The sequence below is a fragment of the Agelaius phoeniceus genome (genome assembly GCF_051311805.1).
Source record: "Agelaius phoeniceus isolate bAgePho1 chromosome W unlocalized genomic scaffold, bAgePho1.hap1 SUPER_W_unloc_1, whole genome shotgun sequence".
Taxonomy (NCBI): Eukaryota; Metazoa; Chordata; class Aves; order Passeriformes; family Icteridae; genus Agelaius; species Agelaius phoeniceus.
This window is the reverse complement of record NW_027509866.1, coordinates 1,878,001-1,890,067: the sequence shown is the minus strand read 5'-3', so window position 1 is coordinate 1,890,067 and position 12,067 is coordinate 1,878,001. Positions and strand designations below refer to the sequence as shown.

The 12,067-nt window shown below is 53.6% G+C and overlaps 1 pseudogene; it reads left to right on the top strand.

Moving 5' to 3' along the window:
* Window positions 1–3,119: 3,119 nt before the first annotated feature.
* LOC143692433 (uncharacterized) overlaps window positions 3,120–12,067 on the top strand; it is a 100,195-nt pseudogene continuing 91,247 nt past the window's right edge.

Genomic DNA, 12,067 nt, shown 5'->3' with positions numbered 1-12,067 from the left:
AGGTGCCTTTGACAACAGCATGGTTCCTTCCTCTGAGGAGGTTGTGGTTCTCTCTGGAGGAACTCTTGGAAACTTGGACGCAGCTTCCTCTGAGCAACTTACAGGAGAATTGATGAGGAAAATGGCTGTTGTGGGTGGCCAGTGAAAAAGAAAATATTTTGTTGTCCTTCCTTGAAAAGTTTGTTAAAATCACTGGTGGAAAGGGAGCAAATGTTACCAGTGAGACTGACAAGGTTCATTCACTCCAAGGTGAGGAACACAAGGCTGCTAAAAGTCCTACAAGAAGCCCAGATCTAGTAGCTAAATTCCCAAATAACTCCAGAATTTCCAGGCTTGGGGGCTTTGCCAAATGTGAGAATCATTTTTCCCTTCATCCCTGTCACCTTTGTGACAGCTACACAGAGCTTTCCCTTCCTTTTAATAATATCTGTATGGGGCCAAATTTGCACTTTTCCTTTATCAGAAACTGCCAGCAGATGAGCTGGAGCTGTGCAGGGTCTGATGGAATGTTGAATTGCCACAGCACTGCTTCTATTGTCAGTTTATTCATGTTTGGGATTTGTTTGTGTTTTCATCACATGTGACTTGTGGGAAAATTAAATATTCACCAAAGTAATTAATGCAGAGCTAAGTTTGATTTCTGCCAAGTTTATTTTGTCCAGTGCCCAGGGAATGCTCAAGGGGTCACTGAGCCTCTCACACTGGGGGATGCTTGGGAGGGGCTTGGGGGGGTTGTCTCTGTCACCCCAGGCCATTCCCCAGGGGTGTCCCTGTCACCCCAGGCCATTCCCCAGGGGTGTCCCTGTCCCTGTCACCCCAGGCCATTCCCCAGGGGTCTCCATCATTCTCACCCAGGGAATGCCTGGGGGGTCTCCCTCCCTCTCTCCCCTGTGCCAGGGGGTGCTCGGGGCAGTCTCTGTCCCTCTCAGCCCAGGGGATGCTCGGGGCTCTCTGTCCCCTGGCCCTGGGGGATGCTCGGGGGGGTCTCCATCCCTCTGGCCTCAGGCAATGCCTGTGCAGGGCTGGGCACCAGGGGCTCTGTGTCCCTCTCACCGCTGAGGCTGCTTAGGGCTGGGGGGGCTCTGCCACCTTCTCACCCCTGGGGAGGCCGGGGGGGTCTCTGTCCCTCTCAGCCCTGCTGGGACCCCACCCAAACATCATCGGGGTCACAGGGACAGAGACACCCCCAAAGCCCCAGAAGGGCTGAACCTGGGATTTGGTTTGGGGCTGAGGATTTAGGAAGGGGCTGGAATTGGGGCTGGGCTTGGAGTTGGGGCTGAGATTTGGATTAGAGCTGGGATTGGGGTTAAGGCTAGACATGGGATTGGCTTTAGGGCTGGGGTTGGGATTGGGTCTGGGGCTAGACGAGTTTGGTACTGGGATGAGATTAAATACAGAACTGTGAGTGTGTCTAAACATGGAGTGAGATTGAGACCAGGATCAGGGTCAGGTTTGGGACTGAGCTCACCCAGAGCAGGACAGGAGGGGATGTCACTGTGGGAAGGCTTGGGGAAAATCCTGATTTGGGGAGAAACAAGGTGTGAATGCCTTGGGTTGGGGATTCCTCTTGCCCAAGTCCATCTCTAGAAGTCACCTGATGTCCAAAAAACAAGAGTGAATAAAAAAATCCACCAGGAGTTTCCCATTTCCAGTCTCATCCCTCTCGGGTTCTGGTGGTCCCCCGTCTCAGGGCTGTTGGGGATCCCATGGGTCCTGGGGATCCCCCCTCTCCAGGGTCCTGCTTAGAGATTCTGGGTGGTTTTGGAGTCCCAGGGTCCCCCTCTCTCCAGCCTCCCCTCAGCCCAGCCACTTGGGCTTCCCCCTTCTTTCCACCACCCTGTCCTGTGTTAGGGCAAATTTGGTTGAAAACCTCCAAAAGGAGTTTCCTCTAGAATGCAGATTCAGCAGCCCAACCCTCAGCCAGTTTGGGAAAATATTTCCTTGGAGAAAAGTGGAAAAAAACTTTTTTTACCAGGCAAAGCATTCACCAGCACAAAAATTGAACAATATTAAGCAATAAAACCTCCTGCTGCTCTAAAATAGATGACAAACTCCACAAGTCCCTCCTTGGGCTGTAGCTCGGCTCACTCCGTCTCTTATCAGTCTCTTATCAGTCCCTCCTGCATTGGAAATGCTGAGACCCAGGCCCCGCCAGGTGGGCCACAGGTGGGAGCTGCTGGTGGTGTTCTGGGTGTTCAGTTTAGAGCAGGTTTAAACAGCACCAAAGAAAAAGAAAAAACCACAGTTGGGGGAACTGCTCTGCCTCAGCGAGCTAAAATCTAACTAAAAGCAAAGGAGAGCTCTGTCCCGCCCTCTGTCCATCCAGGAGCCGGAATGTGGAGCAGTGAGTGCAGTGCCTGAAAACAAACTGCAGCTTCTTCCTCCTCCCCTTGGCTCTCAGAACCAGCCTTAAAGGTGCAGAACTCATTTCTGGGCTAAAGGGGCCGATGGGGCACGAGCATCATGAAGTCACCCCAGGACGCGCCCCTGTCAGGGTCAGGGGGTCCCGTCCCCGCCTCATCTCCGGGCTGCCGGGGGTGCCCCAGCTCCGGTATCGCCCCTTCCCCTCTCCCCGCCCCGGGGGTCCCCCGTTCCACAGCCCCGGCTCTCACGGGGATCCCCAAAACCAATGTCCCGCCCCGTCGGTACCGGGCCATCCCCACGTGGACCCCCCGGGACCCTCCCGAGGGGCGATCGCGGCTCCTCTGCCCCCGAAAAAGCTCCTCTTAGGGAGCCCGGAGATACCCGGGGCTCGAGTCCGGGATCTGCCAGCTCCGAACACTCTCCAAAAAAATCCTCCCGGACACCCCTGGCTGGAGTTATTTGGGAATTTAGCTACTTGAGCTGGGCTTCTTGTGGGACTTTTAGCAGCCTTGGGTTCCTCACTTGGAGTAAATGAACTTTATCAGTCACTCTGATATCATTTGCTCCCTCTCCCCCTGTGATTTTAAGAAACTTTTCAAGGAAGGACAACAAAATATTTTCTTTTTCCTGGCCACCCACAACAGCCATTTTCCTCATAATTTCTCCCATAAGTTCCCCAGGAGGAAGGAGGGACTGTTTCCAAGTTTCCAAGAGTTCCTCCAGAGAGAACCACAACCTCCTCAGAGAAGGGAACCATGATGCTGTCAAAGGCACTTGGAGTCAGACAACGGTGCCCTGAACTCACTGTGCCAAAATAATGTTGCAATTTGGTTAAGAAAATTTCTGGAGTAATGCCTCTGCCTCAATTAAGGTGCTAACAAGACAAAATCCAAGGTGGATTTTTTTGAACAGTAAATCTGAGGTAGAGAGAGAGTTGGAAAGAAAGAGAAAAGGGGGGGAGAGCAAAGGAGTGACAGGGACAGAGACCTCCCCTGGGGCAGGGCAAGTGTGACATTGTCCCCTGTGTGTGTGGCCTTCCCAGGGTGGGGGTTTTACACCTGAGCCAGTTTGGGTAAGGGGGGTGGTGTTCACCCCCTGAGCAGGGATTCCCCCACTGTTTCAGGCTGCAATGTAAGATGGAACCAAACGCATGTTTTCAATGCCCATCTTCATCAACTGCTATAAACAGGTGGGGCAGTGTTCTTGATCTCTTCCATGACTCAGCCCTGATAACGCCCTCCAGGGGAGATATCTTCTGGGAATGGGCCATTGAGTGTCACTGCAGGACTGATCAAATTCCATCCTCCCATTGTGGGATGCTCCGCCCAGGGGGAGGATCCAAGCATTCCTACCTGGATATAAGGTGAGCCTTGCAACACCAGGAGCAGCTTGCCTACTGGATTTCCAGAGGACAAGAGCTCCAGAACCACCCCTGGACCTTCAGAGGAAGACCAGACCCTTCTACAGGATCACTGCTTGGACAGAATCACGTTCATCACTCCAACAGGACTGCAGCCACCATTTAATGGGACTGCAGCCACCAGCCTGACCAACAACAGGGTGTCAGGTTATATCCTGACTCTGTCAGTTTAAGGCAGTGTTTCTGCATCATTGCCTCGATCTTCATTTTATTATTAAATTGTAATCCCGGTTTAGACCCTCCCCAGGTTTGCCTTCAAACAAGTACAAAATTCAATGTACTTATCCCTTGTTTTCTTCTCAAAACAGGATTTTTCATCCCATAAACTTGGCCAGATGGAGGAGGAGGCTGTGAGGAAGAAGAAGGTGCCCCAGGAGCCTCAGACAGGTGAGGAGGAAGTCAATGCCCCTTTCCCCCTCTCTCCTGCTCCATCTCCCAGCCCAGCACGGCCCCCGGCTGCAGGACAACCCTGCTGCCAACCCCGTCCTGCTGGGGATGCACTGGGGGGATCTCCTTCCCCTTCCCTCTGGCACGGAGGCAAATCCCATCCTCTCCTTGGCCTTCCTCCCCCAGAAAAGGAGCTGAGGATGGAGACCGGGAAGGGCAAATCCCTGTGGCAGAACCTCATGGAAGAGGCCAATTCCAGTGGCTCCACAGTGCAGAATTCCAACAGGGAGGACAAGTCCCAGAGATCCCACAGGAGAAGGGGCTCCAAACCCAGCCCAGGGTGCTCTGAGGAGGAAAGACCCACCCTGAGCCAGGAAGGTGGACAGAGCTTCAGCCAGAGCTCGGAGCTGGTGGCCCATGAGCAGCTTCATGATGGCAAAAAGCCCCACAAGTGCTTGGAGTGTGGGAAGAGTTTCAGGCAGAGCAGCACCCTGATCAGCCACCAGATTATCCACACCGGGGAATGGCCCTACAAGTGTGGGGAGTGTGGGAAGGGCTTCAGCTGCAGCTCCACCCTTTTAACCCACCAGTGCATCCACACTGGGGAGAGGCCCTACGAGTGTCCTGAGTGCCAGAAGAGGTTTCAGACCAGCCCTGATCTCGCCAGGCACTGGCAGATTCACACAGAAGAAAGGCCCTTCCACTGCCCTGATTGCGGGAAGGGCTTCAAGCGCAAGTCCCACCTCATCAGGCACCAGCGCATCCACACTGGGGAGAGACCCTACGAGTGTCCCCAGTGTGGAAAGAGCTTCACCAGCAGCTCTCATTTGACAAGACACCAACGGAGCCACCAGTAAATGAAGCCCTGCAAGTGCCTCAATTGCAGGAACAGCTTCATGCACCACTCCAGCTTCATCCCCCATGGGAGAAGCCACATTGGGAAGAGCCCTGGTGATCCATGTTCCCTGTGATCCATGCTGGGAAGACACCTGTGCCTTTTCCTGCCCTTTGCCAATGACCTGATGTGGCATTGAAAAACATGAGGGTCTGGCCATGGCCCTGTCATTACATTCAGTCCCACCTCAGATCATTGCCAGGGACAGGAAAGGGACTCTCTCTCTCTCCCTGAGGAGAAGGGTGTCCTTTCCAGGCAAGAAATATTGTAGCCAGGCAGACCCTGTGAGTTGTGTTGTAGTTTTCCCTGTAAATAGTTTTATTTATCCCTTCTGTTATCAATATTGTTTCTGTTCCTGTTTGTTCTTTATCTCGTTGCTGTTCCCATTAAATTGTTCTTAACCCAGTCCGGGATCTTTGCCTTTTGTGCTTTCCATGGGAGGCGGGAGGGCAGCGAGGGCAGCGCGGTTTTAGCGGGAGCAGGAAATTGGGGAATGCCATTCCTGAAGCCTAGCCCGTGGAAAGCGAGCATCCCAGCTGGTGGCAGCCCTGGTGGCCATGGCAGCAGCCTTGGGAGCGGGTCCCTGGCTGGGGCTGTGGGAACCTCTTCCCTCTGGTGCCCAGGGACAGGAGAGGAGGGAGCGGCTGCAGCTGAGTCGGGACAGGCTCAGGTTGGATGTCAGGAAAAGGTTTTTGTCCAGAGGCTGCTGGGGCCCTGGCCAGGCTCCCCGGGGAAGGCTCCCAGCTCCAGGGCTCTCTGAGCTGCAGCAGCGTTTGGCCAGCGCTGCCAGGCCCAGGCTGGCATTGTTGGGGTGTCCTGTGCAGGGCCAGCAGTTGGACTGGAGGATCCTGATGGGTCTCTCCCAGCTCAGCCAATTCTGTGCTTCTGGGATCCCATCAGCCTGGGGATGGGGGCTGCCAATGGTTGCCATGGCAACAGGCTCTGGCTGCAGGCCTGAGCTGGTGTCCATGGCAACCACCCCTGGCATGGGGTCTCCATGTAGCTGCCAAGGGACTGAGCATAGCAACAGGGGCCTGGTGATGGTTGCCATGGAAACTGACCATAGCAACAGGGGGCTGGTGATGGTTGCCTGCTAAGGATCAGATTTGTCACAGGCCCTCACAGGGGTTCCATGGGGACTTTCCAAGAGTCTCCAGGCTGTTCCAGAGCTGGAATGTCACAGGCAGAGACAGGGGCTCCATGGAGACCTCCCAGGGCTTTCTGGGGATGGTAAAGAGCCCTGTGGTCAGAGGCAGTCACAGCCATTCCATGGTGACATCCCAGGGCACCTTGGGCTGCAAAGGCACCCATCTGTCACAGGCACTCACGGGGGCTCCACGGTGACATCCCAGGAATCCCCCGGCTGCCAAAGAGCTGGGATGTCCCAGACACTCACAGGGGTTCCTGTCATGGGCACAGTGAGAGCTTCAGGCAACATTTATTAGAGATGCTCCTGTTGGGTCACGAGGTGCAAAAAGGGTCCCCAATAGGCCCCACATATCCCCAAATGTCACCGTTGAATCAGTGTTCCGTGGTTTCTTTCCAATGGAAAACAAGCATCCTTATCCTCCAGTGTCCATGTCTGAAATTGGGATTCCACCTCCAAAATTCTGTATATCCAAGGGTTGCTCCCAGGCACAATCTGCCAGTACCATCAAGTCTGGCTGGCCTTGGCCTCTGGTGGCTGCTCCTGCAACACTGGGGCTGGGTTCTTCCCTTCCCATGGAGATCACTGGGACACTGTGGGGACCTCATGGAACCAAGGGGATCATTGTGGCACCACTGGAGCCCATGGAACCAAGGGGCCATGGTGACACAGCGGGGCTTCATGGAACCCAGAGACCATTATGGCTCTGTGGGGCCTGATGGAACCATGGAGACCATTGGGACCCTTCAGGGCCTGGTGTCACCAAGGGGGCATTATGGCACCTCAGGGCCTCATGGAAGCAAGGGACCATTGGGACACTCTTGGGCCCCATGGAACTGAGGGAACATGGAATAGGTCTGGCTGGTTTGGCTTCCCAGGGGCCCCTGACAGGTCTGGCTGATGTTGCAATGTCAAGGGCCGCCTCTCATCAGCTCCTGGAACACTGGGGCTCCGTGCTTTCCTTGCTATAGAAATGAACCCTCCCTCTTTTTAGATGCTCATTTCCAAAATTGGTATTCTCTCTAAAAATTTTCCTATATGCAAGGGTTTCTCTCAGAAAAAATCCTGCCAGCTCTACCTGGCCTTGTCCTCTGGTGGTCACCTCTCTTCTGCCTGGCAAACACTGGGGCTCTGTTCCTTTCTTCCTATGGAAAAGAACTGTCTTTCATGTCCAGGGTCAATGGCCAAAATTAGAATTTGGCCTCCCAAATTCCATATATCCAAGGATTGCTCCCAGACAAAAGAAGCCAGGACAGAAAGGTCAGGCGGGCCCTGTCCTCTGGTGATTTTCTTAGACTCTGAGCTGAATGTTTTCATTTGAAAACACCTTGGAGAGGGCCCAGAGATCTCCCAAGGTGGGGTTTTGAAGCCTCGGGCACATGACCGATACATATGGACAAAGGAGCTCTGTGCTCTGTGCAGTTGTGGTGGTTTTGCATCACAGAAGTGATGTTCTAAGAGAAGGTGCTAGCAGTTTCCTCCATGTCTGACAAAAAACCAATCAGTAATTAGCTTTGAGATCTGACAATCTGTTAAACCACTAAGGAAACTGTACTCGCCTCTGTGAAGACACATGTTAAAGATGGGAAAGCCTGGGAGGGTCTCTTTCCCTTCTGGCTGGCACAGAGGTAACAAGGCTGACCCGGCCCCGTCTCAGCCAGGCCAGGCCGGGCGGCTCCTGCCGTGGGGCCGGGCCCCTTCCCAGGGACCCCGCCAGGCCCCATCGGCTGCCGGGCAGGGCAGGGGAGGCCGCGGGGCCGAGGCCGGGCCGGGCCATGGCTGCAGTTGGGAACATCTGGGCCCTGCTGAGCCCTGCCCCGCCGCCAGCCCGGGCCCAGCCAGGATCCGCCGGGCCCCAGGAGCAGCCCCGGGCCGGGCCGGCTCGGCCAAGATTCTGCCACCCTTGGGCTTCAGCCGCAAGCCCCGGGCAGGGGCAGGAGAAGCCATCGGCCCCCAGCCGTGCTGCTGCTGTGCTCTGGCCTGGCTGCTGAGATCCTGGTCCTGCCCCAGCGCGGCCCATCCTGACACAGCCCCAGCGCAGCCGCTGCAGAAACCTCCATCGTAAAACAGCTCCGGCCGCAAGCACCGAGCCCGGCCGGGGGCACGGAACCATCTGCAGGCCCCGGGTGAGATATGAACTCTTTCAGTGCTTCCATCCTCCCTCCAGTGAGAGAAAAGGACAAAGTGCAGGCACAGAGAGGAACAACATGAAGACACCGAGGTCACTGAAGGGGAAGTTGAGTCCCTGATAGAAGGCACGAGGATATGCCTTGATCTTGGGGCTGAAATCCTCTTGTAAAGCTATGGGGAAGGATGCAATTAATATATCAGACTCTCTTTTTCCCTATAACTAATTGAAAATATGGGTAGATGACTTGTTCAGCAAAAACCTCCATGCTAAAGTAGGCAAATGTTGAAGTAGCTGTGATCCCATGAGAAGTTTAAACAGAGAAAGAGAGAAGAGTGGTGAGATCCTGTGCCCTCAGGGAGAGAAGAAGAAGATCTCTGTTCTCAGAGATGAAGATGATTTCAGAAATAGATGAAGAGAATCTTTGCTCTTGAACGGCTCATCTTTAAACTCATACCCCATAAGTTGACATGGCCCATGAAAACAGCTGTGGGAAAAGCTATGAAAAATGGAAGGGACTTCACACTTGCAGATTTTCTGGGCAGCTGCTATTCGTGGGAATTGAGAGCCACAAGAGAACTTTTTTCTTATGGAGAAGTCTCCATAGCATGAAAGAGGGACTCCTCTGCCTAAGTGAACTGAAGAAAGAATGTTCTAGATGGTGTAAACTGACTGAAACTTTCAGGTTTTGTCTCCTTGCATTGTCAGTAAGAAAGAAAAGATTGTAGGGAGAGGAGAAGTGTTCAGATTCTTATTACTCTTTCTTCTATTTACTGGTAATAAACATTTCTATATACCCCTTTAAAATTTTGAGCCTACTTTCCCTTTCTCCTAATCCTTTCTCACAGCAGGAAATGAGTAAATATATTCCAGTGAGGGCAATGGTAATTAGCCAACACTGATCCCACTGCATTAATAGATGCATTGGCTGAGAAATCTCAAATTAGCAAACCAAAATCACTCCAGATACGTTCCTGATAAACTGCATTAGGGCAGAGGGAAATCAAGGCAGAGCCATGGTTTGTCAGGACTTGCTGCATCCTGATGAGCCCTGTGGTGCATTTGGAGCTGAGCCCTTGAACCTCAGGGCCTGAGAGGAGATTGCACAAAGCTTTCCAGGAGTCAAAGTCAGAGGAAAACCCAAAAGTGTCTCAGAGCTTGAATGGGTCCCACTGAGGTTCATCCCCAACCCAGGCTCCTCCTGGACTCCTTGGAGGAGAGAACTGGAGGCCAGAATTGACCAAAAACCTCTCAGAGTCTCAATGTGGAAAGGAAATTCCAAACTACCTTAAAAATTTTGAGAAGCTCAAAGCATTACTGAGCACCACTGAGTGCCAATGCAAAGCTCTCCGGGAACTCATTAAAGCAGATAATTGGGGCCATGATTGCACAAACCTCTCACAGAGTCTGGATCAAAAGGGAAACACCAAGTACCTTCAAATAACTGAAGTACCCTGAAGTATTAATGAGCCCCACTGAGTGTTGTTACTGACAAAGCCTCTCCAGGGACTAATTACAGCAGATAATTGGAGGCCATGATTGCACAAACCTCTCAGAGACTCCAAGGCAAAAGCCAAACCCAAAGTCCTTTGAAAATCCTGCAGTCCCTGCAGGGAGCATTCAGGAGCCCCCAGGGCCATTGCTGAGCAAGGCTCCCCAGGGACTCCTTGCAGCAGATCCTTGAGGCCACTGGGATGTGGGCTAGGGGGGGATGCTGAGGGCAGCACAAGGGGCTGACAGTGCCCAGCCTGGCTGGGGCTGTGCCAGGAGGCCCCAGGGCCTCAGCACAAGGTGTCTCCTCCCAGCCCTTGGTGGCACAGACCCGGCTGTGCCCCAGGGCACCAAGACTTGGCTTCTCTTTGTCCCCACCTGTCAGCACTGCCTGCAGTTCTCTGCTCTGCCTGGGGCCTGGGGACACTTGCTCAGTCGTGTCCCTCCGAGGGACCCATTAAAAGTCCAAGAAACTTTGGAGTTGGATTCTGCCTTGGAGTTCTGGAGAGGTTTCTTCAGCTGCCTCTCAGGGACTGATGTCCAGGGCCTGAGCACAAAGCCCCAGAGGCTGATTAAAGTCCTTGTGCTGTGTCTGTGCTGCTGAGCTGGGCTGGGCTCCTGGCACAGAGGCAGCTCCTGCTCACCAAGAAGAGCTTCAAAAGCACATTTCTCTTGATGAGCAGCTCTTGTGCCAGCCCAGCAGGGCTGGGGCACTGCCTGCAGCCAGCCCGGGCACAGCCCAGAGGCACAGAGAGCTTCAATCAGTCAGGGCTGGGAAGGGGCTGAGAAGTGCCTGGGGCACAATCACTGCCAGCCCTTGGCACAGGAACCTCTGGCTGCAGGACAATGCAGCTGCAGCTCCTGGAGCCATCTCCTCAAGCTGCAACATCCCAATGCCTGCAGACTCTGTGAGTACAACTCTGAGTATTTCTGGGGCAGGGGAGGTGAAAGGTTCATGATGCTCTGACATGCTCAAGGGTTCTGGTCAGTCATAGAATATTTCCAAGTCTAGGATTTTGATAAAATATAAGAAATTTCTTAAGACTTTGTATTCAGTTTCCTACTATTGAAGAATGGTTGGGAGGTGGTGATAAATATTAAAGGATGATTATAAATTTTGACAGTTGCCTGTAATATCTGACCTGGTAAATTTTGCTTATGAATTATTATTTATGAAATTTTGAAAGTTCCCAAGACATCTGAACTGTTGCTTTTAGTGACCAATAGGTTCACAGGAGATCCCTAATGTGCTTCAAGCCCTTCTGCCCATGGACAGCAGCAGCATCACCTTTGCTGGAGCCATCAGGCTCAGCCTGAGCTGTCCTTTCTCCAGGCTGCAAACAGAACCTGCCCCCCGCCAGTGCCCTGCAAACAGGCAGGGTTCTGTAGGGCCAAGGAGAGTGCACAGAGATTTGGGGTCTGTGGGTGCTGGCAGGGAGAGATCAGGCACAGGGAAACACCTGCGGGAGGAAAATCTGGAGGAAGCAGAGAGAAGATCAGGCAATGAGAGAAAACAAACCCCAGCAATGCTGTGGCAGGGAGAGTTTAGAGATGCCCACAGGAACCCCTGCAGTGCAGCCCCTCCCTCTGAACAAGCCCCCTCCCTCCTGTGGCCCAGCCAAGCCTCTGCCCTCAGGGCCGGGGCTCCAAGGCATGCAGCCCCTCCTGTGCAGGCAGAGCTGCAGCAGAGCCGTGGGGCAGCTCTGCAGCCCCGGGCCCAGTTCCCTCTGCAGAGCACAGGGCTGGGAGCAGCTGCCCGGCCCTGGGGGCTCTGGCAGGGGGCACAGCTGGCTCAGGGTGACGCTGTCCCCAGGGCCCGGCTCTGGGCAATGCTGTCAGGGCAGCCAGGGAAGGAGCTGCATCTCCCTTCATCCAGTGCCATCAGGAGGACACTTGGAAGTCTCCCTGAGATTTCAGTCCAAGCTGGGAGCTTCAATCCAGGATGCAAACCTGTCCTAGAGCATCTCTGAGTTATGAGATTAATGGGGAAAGGCAGAGGTGATGTGACACTGAAAATGCTGCTGGGTTGGTGAAATGAGCAATGTGAGTCCTTGGCTACAAAAGTGGAGCTGGGCTGTGGTGGAAACATCTGCTCTCAGCAATACCTGGGGGAATTTTAAAGGGAAACATGGAGAGGTGATCACCCTCCAACTGGCAAAGGTTAAAGCCCAGCGAAATTCTGAACAGGTCAGAATGACAGACGATGTCCACTAGATCTCCATTTATCACTTTGCC